General features: G+C 43.9%; 2 protein-coding genes across 3 annotated transcripts in view; one reads left to right on the top strand and one right to left on the bottom strand.

Annotated features, from left to right (window-relative positions):
* The window catches only part of LOC311010061 (scavenger receptor cysteine-rich type 1 protein M130-like), a gene marked incomplete at both ends in the record, with an annotated part of 155385 nt that overhangs the window by 19262 nt on the left and 124049 nt on the right, over positions 1-12074 (top strand). The window lies entirely within an intron of this gene.
* Positions 9400-12074, bottom strand: part of LOC311009672 (uncharacterized protein) — a 54319-nt gene continuing 51644 nt past the window's right edge. For both annotated transcript variants that reach the window (XM_084004006.1, XM_084004005.1), the window contains exon 6: positions 9400-9593. The gene's annotated coding sequence lies outside the window, so the exon portion shown is untranslated. The remainder of the gene's footprint in view (positions 9594-12074) is intronic.

Raw genomic sequence — 12074 nt, forward strand, 5'->3', positions numbered from 1 at the left:
GGCCAGGGTGGCCTGGTTACATGACTGACTTCTGGCCTGAAAAAGTCTCCCAGTCCGGCCCTGCCGCCAGGCTCCACTCCACGGGGTTTTCATCCAATCAGAGGTTTTCATTCTATTTCAGTCATTTATTATTTCTTTTTTAGTATGTATTACATACATCAATCATGTTTTCCTTGCTTTTGATCACAGGGAAGTAGGGCTGTCGACAAATATTCTAAATTTGAATATATATTCGAATAGTTGTTAAAATAATAATATAATATAATATATAATATTCATATGTAAAAAAAACAACAACAAAAAAACAACAGCGGCGTGACTGTCTGCTTTGCAGGTGGGCTACGCCTGAGGTCAGGGAATGTCTGTTCTATACTGTAAAACTTCAATTAATGTTAATAATATTTGTTTCAACCACTGAATGAAGCCTGACATATTTGGGACAAGAATCACAACCTTAAATTGCTCTAAACTCTTGATCAACATTTGTTTATTGTCGTCGTTCATTTAAACCGATATGTGTCATCGATTACGTTGACGCAAAAAATACATTGACGCCAAAACTGTACGTCGATGCGTCGTCGTATAACGTATTATAACATTAAACATCGTAACGTCGCCTGTCATTCATCCAAACACCCCCACGTACAAATGCATGCACACCCACTCACACTAGAGCTTGGTTCGGGCCCAGAAAATCAAGCCCGTCTGAGCCCGGCCCGACACATTTACTGTAATTAACCCGAGCCCGATTTCACCCGATAATTATTTTTAATGCATGCATGAGGCTGTTGTACGTGCATATCTGTGGGAAATGGGGTGCGGCTGCACCACTACTCAGCCACAAAAATATAAAAATAATTTTATAGGTTACGTTAGTGCTGCGATTAGGATATGACTGGACAAAGCCGACACATATGTTATCGCCTCCCACTACTCACTTAAAATGATCCCGTACCTCGGACTTTCCTGATGACTTGCTCAACGTTAATTGTCCTATTTTTAATTCATTAAAAAAAAAAAGAACGAACGAATGAACACAAACGCTTGTTTAAAGGCCCGGTCCGACCCAGCCCGAGTGTTGGGAAATATCTGCAGAAAGTAAAGTAAATCTTAATTTTTGTTGGTTCAAGAAGGACACCACTGCTGCTGCTGTTTATATTTTATTTATTTATTGTTGATAACATTTTGATTCAGATTGATTTATTATTTACAGTTTTATTTATTGAATAACAGTATTTTATTTTTTTTAAATGCTACCTCTGGCATCAGATTGCACTACTGTATTCATTACTTGAATTTTATTTTGGAATTTGGTAATTAAGAGCAATAAAACGTATTGGAATGAAGAAATTGTGACGGGTATAGGTTTGGACCCAATTGCAGCACAGAGACAGGCAGGTTCAGTTGGTAATTCAATTCAACTTTATTTATAAAGCGCATTTCATGCACAAGGCAGACTCAATGTGCTTCACAACAGGTATACATAGTTATATAGAAATCAATTAGAAATCAAATAGAAAACAAAAATGACTTTTATTTGTCAAAGAGGGACAGGCAAAAGGAGAGTCGAAGCCAGGCAGGGGGTCGAGGAGCCGATGCAGGGATTTACCAAACAGCTCAGGAGCGAGGCAGACGGAAACCAGGAAGGGCAGGACGAAGGCGGTGGTCGGGGACAGAAGGCTGAGGTGATCTCCAGACAGACGACAAGACGGGTTGGTCAGGGGCAGGCAGGGTCGAATACGTGTAGGCAGTCCGGTAAATGCTGGAGAGTCTGGCATGTGAGCTGAGAACAATCTGGCAGAGAGTGAACAGTTAGCAGAGTTTATATACAGGGTTGATTGGTGATCAGAGGCAGCTGAGTGCAACAGGTGAGGAGAGTTGGACTAATGAGGGGGGAGTGGCAGCAGTGGAAAAGTACTGGGAGATGAGGTGTGTGAGCAGACTGTGACAGAAATGTGTGTTTTTTCATTGAGATACATAAATTATCATATGTAAATTGCTATATAGGTCAAATTATGGGGAAATAATCGCTAATTGAATCGAATGGAATTGAAAAATTAATCGTGAGATTAATTGATGCATCGAAAAAATATTTGCTAGATTAATTGATTACAAAAATAATAGTTTTGCCCAGCCCTAATCCAGAACAAGGAGGGGCAGCTTTGATGAAAGGGAAGGACACACAAATGTTCACCTCACGACCAGAGGGCCAGATATATCACCATACACTTCCACCATTATAACCTTGTCACTTCATTGGCCTACTATAGCTCACTCATTTAATAAATACAACAAAATATATACTAGCTCCCTTCCTCAGCCTCCCTGTTTGCCAAACCAGTCCACATGTGTTTTGTGGACCTGGAGAAGGCATTCGACCATGTCCCTCGTGGCATTCTGTGGGAGGTACTTCGGGAGTACGGGGTCGGGGGCCCTCTGCTAAGGGCTGTTCGGTCCCTGTACGACCGGAGCAGGAGCTTGGTTCACATTGCCGGCAGTAAGTCAGACCTGTTCCAGGTGCATGTTGGACTCCGGCAGGGCTGCCCTTTGTCACCGGTTCTGTTCATTATTTTTATGGACAGGATTTCTAGGCGCAGCCGTGGGCCGGAGGGGATCTGGTTCGGGAGCCACTGGATTTCATTCCTGCTCTTTGCAGATGATGTGGTCTTGTTGGCTCCTTCGAGCCAGGACCTCCAGCATGCCCTGGGGCGGTTTGCAGCCGAGTGTGAAGCAGCTGGGATGTGGATCAGCACCTCCAAATCTGAGGCCATGGTTCTCGACCGGAAAAAGGTGTCTTGCTCCCTCCAGGTCAGGGGACAGTTCCTGCCTCAAGTGGAGGAGTTTAAGTATGTTGGGGTCTTGTTCACGAGTGAGGGAAGGATGGAACTTGAGATTGACATCGGTCCGTCGTGTTGAAGAGAGAGCTGAGCTGAAAGGCAAAGCTCTCGATTTACCGGTCAATCTACGTTCCTACCCTCACCTATGGTCATGAACTTTGGGTCGTGACCGAAAGAATAAGATCCCGCATACAAGCGGCCGAAATGAGCTTCCTCCGCAGGGTGGCGGGGCGCTCCCTTAGAGATAGGGTGAGGAGCTCCGTCACGCGGGAGGAGCTCAGAGTAGAGCCGCTGCTCCTCCACATCGAGAGGAGCCAGTTGAGGTGGCTCGGGCATCTGTACAGGATGCCCCCTGGACGCCTCCCTTGGGAGGTGTTCCAGGCATGCCCCACCGGGAGGAGACCCCGAGGAAGACCCAGGACATGCTGGAGTGACTATGTCACCCGGCTGGCCTGGGAACGTCTTGGGGTCCTCCCGGAGGAGCTGGGGGAAGTCTCCGGGTGGAGGGAAGTCTGGGCGTCCCTGCTCAGGCAGCTGCCTCCGCGACCCGGCCCCGGATAAGCGGAAGACAATGGATGGATGGATGGATGGATGGATATACTAGCAATCAAAGTTTATTATACCATATTGGCTCTCAAGAACACATGACCCAGACAAGGCTCCCTAGTGGGCCAACATTTCTATTTTTCGTGAGAGAAATCAACATTTTATTTTTCAGAAAAATCCATATTTCAACAATTAATTTTCTATTTTCAAAAGAAAAAATCAACATTTGAACATGTTACGTTGTGAACTTCAGTTTCCCCCAGAAAATGTGGTAGTTAAGGTGGTGTCTGTCCCCACTCTGTGTGTGGAGGCGGACCCCTGGTGTAGCGCGCAGCGTCGGAGCCCCGCGAGTAGCACACACATTAGTTGAGATTTGGAGTTTTAAAAAGATGGAACTGGTTTCAAAGCCAAACAAATATCTAGGCATCACAGATAGCCTTTCTTTTAAATGTCATGTTGACCAGTTACTGAAGAAATTGAAGTTAAAGCTGGGGTTTTTCTTCAGAAACAAAGCCTGTTTCTCTTTTAAAGCCAGAAAACGTATTGTTGCGGCCACTTTCTTGCCACTCCTGGATTATGGTGATGTTATATATATGAATGCCCCTGCTCACTCCTTGCAACTGCTAGATGCTGCATATCACGGGGCCTTGAGATTCATAACTGGTTGTAAACTCCTCACACATCACTGTACATTGTACTCTCTCACAAACTGGTCTTCACTTTCCATGCGCAGAACCACTCACTGGTATCTATTTATCTATAAATCCATCATCGGACTGCTCCCCTCCTTTTTGTCCACATACTTGACACGGAAACAGTCCGATCGCAGCCTCCGGTCCCTGGAATTCATCTCGTTTTCCATCCCGTCAGTCCGTACTGAACTTGGCAAGAAGGCGTTCTCTTATGCTGCACCTGCAACCTGGAACATGCTCCAGCAGAGGCTGACGCTGTCCAGCTTTATTCCTTTAGGGGAATTCAAATTGCTGGTAGGAAAGCTGATGAGACAGTCTGTGGGGGTCTGCACATGTATTTAACCAGTCCTATTCTTCTTTGCACTTTGTAGTTTGCACTATACTTTAATGTTTGTATTCTGTGTTGTGTCTCCTGTATCTTCAGTTGTCTGTAACTTTGTGTTTTGCTGCTGCCTACCTGGAACAGGTCTCTCTTGTAAATGAGACCCTGGGTCTCAATGAGATTTTACCTGTATAAATAAAGGTTAATAAAAAAAATTAAAAAAAACGCGACAGCTGCCGTGCGGAAACACATTCTGCAGTTTCAAACAGAATGACCGCGGTGAACCACTCAACCTGAATGAGCCGGTATGTCGCATTTGTTCGAAAACAATAGCAACTAAACGCGGCAATACAACAAACCTGCATCTCCACCTACACTTTTAGAAATAAGGGTTCCAATAGGGTTCTTCTACAAGGGCTGAGGTTCTACCTGGAACCATTTGCTTCTGAAAAACCCTTTCCGGAAGAAAGGGTTTTTCAAGGGTTCTTGGTAACACTAATGGTTCCAGTAAGAACCATTTTGATCCAGAGAACCGTTTTTGGAAGAAAGAGTTCTTCAGGGATTGTTAAAAGCATGGATCCTGTGTCACCAGGAACATACTTCCTGATAACACTTACCAATAATGGCACAAAATACAATTCCTTGTGACTACTGATAGAAATACTTTTCATATCCATTTTTTTTGTTTATTTGTTTTTTTCTTCTTCTCCAGATCCTGTTGATCAAACTGTAACATAATTGCCCATCTTGAGATTTGAACACCAACGACCCAGTCTAAAGTCACTGGCAGTAGTGACTGAGCTAACCAGCTAGCTGCATTGAGTCATCAGGTCCACCATACTAGTCTATTACGTTACACCTTCTGATCAGACATACAAATAATGGCAGTCCTATCACTGAAATGTTCTGTTACCAATTTATTTTCACAACCATTAATTATAAGAAAGCAAGACCTTCATCAGCAAATCTTGTTGACCCAGGCAAAGATTAGCTGTGACTGGGATTTTAACCCCCACCCTCCGAATCTAAAGTCTGTACCATTACCCACTGAGCTATCCAGCAGAATGTGTAGATCAGGGACTTCTCTGACTCGCCACACTCACTCGCACAGCCAGGTTGACAGCTCCTTCATGTCAGTGGTCAGACAGAGGGAGCATGTGTCTGTTAGCTCTGTCTGTACAATGTGTGACTTCTGCTTTTAGGTCACAGGTTCAATTCCCATGTTGACAGATATCATATGTTACTGGTTGCACTTCCAGACAATTAGCTCAGTTGGCTAGGAGCTGGTTCTTGGTGCCATATAATGTGGGTTCAAGCCCCAGCAAGGGTGATAGTTGTAATACATCAAAATATCTGGTAGTTTTTGTGAAACAAATGTACAAAATTTTAGAGTCATGGTAGATGATGTTTGACAAAAACATATTCGAATTTTACCTCAAAAACTGTTTTTTGGTTGTTTTTTTTACAGTGGTTTCAAATCTGCCTGCACGACAGTGAATGGCTTACTCAATTTGTGAAGCCCCAGTTGATTTGCCACTTGCCAATTAGCTCAGATCGATAGACAATGGTCTTTGGTTCCAGAAATTGTGGATTTTAGCCTCAAGTGGTGCAAAATGAACATTACAATGTCAACTGTCTTGCCTTCTTATTCTCCTGTTTGTTGCTCAGAATTGCCTAAATTTGCCAAAAATAGCCAGGACCCGACCCATCGCTGCACAGCAGTTAAAGTTTATTTACACTACATACAGTTTGAGGTTGTGAGTTCAAGGCCTGGTTGATGAAGAGTGACCATGTTAATGCCTACTGAGGTGATGTGTGGATTAGTGACAGACAATTTGAAAAATATTAAACACTTATTTTACAGACAATTTTACTCATGTATTTGTCTCCTCCTCATACTTTTCCATGATCAGCCTCATCCCATGGCTGCTGTACTCTGCTGACTGGCTTAGTCAAGTTGTGAAGCTGCAGATAAGTTCAGTGATAGAGGAAGGTCTTTGATGTCAGAGGCCAAGCCTTAACTGATGCAAAAATCATATTGTAATGCTGACTTTGGGGCTACTACATCAGGGTTTCGTGATGCCGGGAATTGAACCTTGATCTCCCAGGGGAAAGGGCGAGGTTTGGTGTGTTGGGCCTGGGAGCTGGCCCCATGGTGGCTGTCATGTGTGAGTTAAGAGCTGGTTGCCCCATGGTTTGCACCATATGGTCTGGTATTCCCCCTTTACAAACCAGGTGTGACATACCAATAGTGATTACTGTGAACAGAACAGAACAAAGAAGAACGGAAGAGAGAGAGAACAGAAGAAACTTCAGAGAATCAAGGTGAGCTAAATATAATATCTTATTTAAGCATGCTTGACCCTAGCTGAGGACTTTTATGGTGAAAGGTGGACTAAGCATTTGTTTCTTGTTATGTTTTGTTTGTTTGTTTGTTTTCTTGTAGAAATGACTTACACAGCTTGGACGAAAGTCGAAGTGTGCCATTGGCTTGAAAAAGAGGGTTTTGCCGAGATTTCCATTATTGTTACAATACGTAACATTTTGTGGACTTGTAACATAACACTGAAAAGTATTTTAACATTATTTAAATCAATGCGAAAACTTTGTGGGGTTCCCTCACTTTCTCATGATTCTGTTCCACTGTCACAGTTACTATTTACAGTATGTTCTCTGATTCCTTTCATTGGACCATGCATTATTTTATTGTTTGTAGATAGCTTACAATAAGGTGCAGAAAATGCAGTAAGTGCACCTTGGATTGATGGAACTAACACTTTTTTGTCTCCCCTTTCTGCCATGTCACCGTTGCTGGAGATTACACAAATTCACCTACTGAGGACAGCATGATGTGTCTGGCCTGTCATGTTGCTGATTCCACTGGACCAGGGGTGTCCAACTCCGGTCCTGCAGAGCCACTGTCCTGCATGTTTTAGGTTTCTCCCTGCTCTTACACACCTGATTCTAATGATGTGCTCGTTATCAAGCAACTGAAGCTTGTCACAGGTTTGAAAATCATTTGAATCAGGTGCAGAGAGAAACCTAAAACATGCAGGACAGTGGCTCTCCAGGACCGAAGTTGGGCACCCCTGCACTGGACCTATGCTGACTTTTGACCTGTTCTCCCCTGGGACCTACTATCTTTAAATAAATGTTTTTCTCACTAAAATGTTTTGAATGTTTGTTTAATGTCAACATGATAAATGACCACAATATAATATGAACTAAACTGATCTGTAGAATACTATATGGTTCTTCATAGAACCCTCAGAAGACGAGACGGTTTTTGTGAAAACCTTTGAAAAGGGATGTTTTTAGAACCCCCTGTGTGAGGTCTAGATGAAACCCTTGAAACATGAAAGGGTTCTTGGTGGAACTCCTTTAGTAGGTTCTAGATGAAACCCTTGAAAAACGAAAGGGTTTTTAGTGGAACTCCCTGTGTGGGTTCTAGATGAAACCCTTGAAATATTAAAGGGTTCTTAGTGGAACTCCTTGTGTGGGTTCTAGCTGAAACCCTTGAAATATGAAAGGGTTCTTAATGGAACTCCCTGTGTGGGTTCTTTGTAGAACCTCTAATGAGGGGTTCTGGGTGGAACTCCCTGTTTGGGTTCTAGATGAAACCCTTGGAAAATGAAAGGGTTCTTGGTGGAACCCCCAGTATGGGTTCTTTGTAGAACCTCTCATGGGGGGTTCTGGGTGGAACCTTACACACACAGTTCTAGGTATAACCCTTTATGTGGGGTTTTCGGTAGAACCCTCCAAAAGGGTTCCAAGTGGAACCTTTATAAAAGGTTCTACCTGGAGCCAAAAAGGGTTCTCCTATGAGGACAAGCCGAAGAACCTTATATGGTTCTACTTAGCACTTTTATTTCTAAGAGTGTAAAGCATAACCATCCGATGCAGTTTTCCCAGCTGGGGAAAAAAATACTACAGATCTTCCCGACAGTCCACAATCACGCTGGCATTTAGTCGACAATGTTGTTTCTGGGCTCTGATAAATGAATCCGCTGAGACAGGCTGGGTGGGATTGATAGAGCAACCTTTATTGAAACAGAATTCTCAAGCCTGCATCAGACCAGGTTGGCCAACACCTAGTTACTCCAAACTCGGGCAAAGTTCCTAATGAACTTATGCCTGTTCTACCTGGAAATCCTACTGAGCATTCGATTAGGAAATCCACACAAAAACCCACCCCTACTTTCTGCATGCCGTGCCTCTTTGAAGTCCTTTCGCCTGGACCTACCTACTTCTCCTTATTGGTCATCTTGGATGGATTGAGAGTCCATCCATCCAACAAGGGATCGAGGATCCTCCAAACCATCCTAATAGGCTGGGATAGTTTACCTTCTATATGTTATCTAAATCTTCTGCTGTCACCCTTGGGACCTGCAAGCCTAAAGCTAGGAAGACCATCTATCTGTACTTATATGGAAATGTATACATTAAGTAAGCTCTGACCCTCTTGCTATTGGCGCAGAACTGGTTCAGCTCCAAGTAGGGCCCAAACATCCTGTATCCAGCTTTAACGCACACACAGGGCTCATTTATGACTAAGGCAGCCTGCAGATAGTTTAACCTAAACAATTCACATGCCTTAAAGCTTCATGCAGAGAAGCAATCGTTCCTGGGTAAATCAAATCTCAGAATGTGTAAATGAACAGATACCTCAACAACAAAGTACCAACAGGACAGTGCAAAACGGTGCGCACTCACAGACTGTGTAGTTCGCTTCATCGCTAAAGAGATGCTGCCGTTTAGTATCGTTAATAGTTAAACTACATGGGGAACGGAGGCACAGTGTCCATAGGCAGGGTGCAGCAGGGTGTTTTACCTGCTACACAGACTGTGTCTGTAACATGTTGCTGCTGCCAGCTTCACTGTGTGCATGTTAGTTAACATCTAATTTATTTATTGTTTCGGTTGTGTGCATTTTTTGTTAAAATAGATTGAGAGACCATTTTATTTCTTGTTATTATTGTTATAGTTTAAATGTTTTCAGACTGTCCTCCTCGAGAAAACGACCACATAGGTCGTGTGTCAAGCACCGAATTACGACCATATGTTACGTTTCAAAATAGCGCGCCCTCTAGCGGTCAAGTAAATATCGACACTCCGGTGTCTCAGACGATCGCCCCCCCCACACGTCGACCTAAACCTACCCCGATTCCACGACATCTTCCCCCCACCCCCCCCCCCCTACCCCCCCACCCCCATCCCCCCCCGCGCGCCCCCCCCGCGCGCCCCCCGTCAATCACCCCCCCCCCCGCGCGCCCCCCGCGCTACCCCCCCCCCCCTAAACCTACCTACCCCCCCCCCCCCGCGCGTGCATCATCGGCAGAGACCGCCTCCACACGTCGACCTAACCCTAACCTTAACCACTACTATCGTTGCGGAAGAATCTCCGCAATACGCTCCCAGAGGTCGTATTCGAGTGCATGGACCAACGACAACTGTGGTCGTATGAGTTGGAGGACTTGTTGAATGTTTTCCAGTTCTCATGTTAAATATTCTTTAGAAATAAATGTTTTGATCTTTGAAAGGGTGTACTTGCATTATTATGCCATTATCATTATATCAGTTGAAAATGGTCTCAAAATGGCAATATTATCACTTATCGCAATAATTTCTGGGACAATTAATCGCCCAGCAAAATTCGTTATTGTGACAGGCCTACGCATGGCTTGATGTTGTTTTTAAGGAGCGCCGTCTGCATATATTTCTAGTCAACACTCGACCTGCATCAGCACATGTGAGCACGAGCGGATCTGTGCGAGCAGGCAGCGCGAGCGCAGCGGATTTTGGATGGAGACACACAGCGGCATTTTTATTATAAAAGTATCAGTCTGGTTCCGGTCCGGTTCTGCTCACACCCCGAGTCTGAAGAGTGCAACAGCTTATCAAAATACAGTGTCAACTTTCCGTGTTTTCAAAGTAGAAAGCAACATTGTGGTGGTTCAACAAGGCGGACGGTCATCAGAACAACATTAAGCGCATAAAGTACACGAAGAAGAACGTAGCGGGGGGCATGCGGCAAAGATTGTTGTGGCCGGGCATCATGTGGAGCAAGTCTACTGTGCTGTGCGGAGGCGTTCCTAATGTAAATGATTATTGATTTATGAATGAATTGATAGGTGGCTTATTTTTGGCATATTGATTTTTTTTGGCCACCAGGCCTGTACAGTGGTAGGGGAAACACTGCGGCGAATATCGCTAGTATATAGATTTTTTTTTCTTTTTTAAGACGTTTAGGCGGCAGCCCTTTGTTGTTAAGGCGGCCACCTTAACAGGAAAGCGCTGCGGGAAACCCTGAATTTAAAGGGATAGTTCGGAATTTTGGACATAAGACCTATTTTCCAACTCAACCGGTGTGTTCGAGACGTCTGGAGACATTTTCAAGACATTTCATTCAGTTCTTCTAGTTGTAGAGTTCGCTGTGCTCTGGCTAGCGCAAGTCAATGGTTCTAGATAGCATGGCATTAAAAACACTCATACCGACTCCACAGTGCACCCGAGGCAAATCAATTGTAACAGCAGACTATCGATGTACATATCTGTGTTGATAGAATGTTTGAAATAAAACCAACCTTGCATTTTTAACGATTTATGTCTCAGCGTGTCATACTTCCTAGTAGGCTATGGCAGCGGCGGAGTGATATCACCTAGCACTTATAAGTTACCGGTTCTATAATAGTTTGTCTACCTGCTACAGACGCAGAGTAGCCTGCAGTACTAGTTTCTTCAATCTCACAGAAATGGCCAATTTTGGAGAATATACTGAAACTTTTGAAGACTGATGAGTTTTTTTTCCACCCAAACCCAACCGTACCTGTACGAGCCTGAATATACAGAGGAAGAATTGCGCGAGAGGGATGCTCAAAGGGCAGAACGTGAACGAGCGTAAGATTCCGCTGCTGCTGAGAAACTAGTCCCTCAAAAAATGGATGATTCATGCGATGCGAGGTTAGTTTTGTTTCAAATATTATTCTGTCAACACAGATATGTACATCGACAGTCTAGTGTTTTTAATTGATTTGCCTCGGGTGGACTGTGGAGTGGGCAAGACTGTTTTTAATGCCTGGCTAACTAAACCATTGACTTGCGCTAGCGATAGCACAAGCGAACTCAACGACTAGAAGAACTGAATGAAATGTCTTGAAAACGTCTCCAGACGTCTCAAACACACCGGCTGAGTTGGAAAATAGGTCTTATGTCCAAAATTCCGAACTATCCCTTTAACACAGAAACAAACCTCCACATTCCTTAGTTGTATATTATTTCAGTGCAAACATATCTCTTTGTAGTGTATTTTCTTCTCTGCCTTTACATTCCATAACATTTTCAAATTATATTTCTCAAACATGTTATCATCTGTAAAGTTCTGTGCTGCTCTTAAACTGCAGTTTTTCGATTTCAGCTTTGTACTTCGGGAGCATCTTTTACCCCTTTTCCACCACGGGAACCTGGTTCAAGAACCGGGCCGGTGCCCATGCTGGTTCAACCGTCCGAGAACCTGTTTCCACCCGCTAGAAAGCCCAGAGAGCCACGTCATTACGTCACTGTATACGTCTGAGGTTTCCCCGCAGCGCTCATTTCAAGCATAGCAGACATGTCTCTTCAGAAAAAGTGTTTATTTTGGCAAATAATACAATAACAATAAAATACACAAAATACTAAAAT

The sequence above is a fragment of the Eutrigla gurnardus genome (assembly GCF_963514095.1).
Source record: "Eutrigla gurnardus genome assembly, chromosome: 24".
Lineage (NCBI taxonomy): Eukaryota > Metazoa > Chordata > Actinopteri > Perciformes > Triglidae > Eutrigla > Eutrigla gurnardus.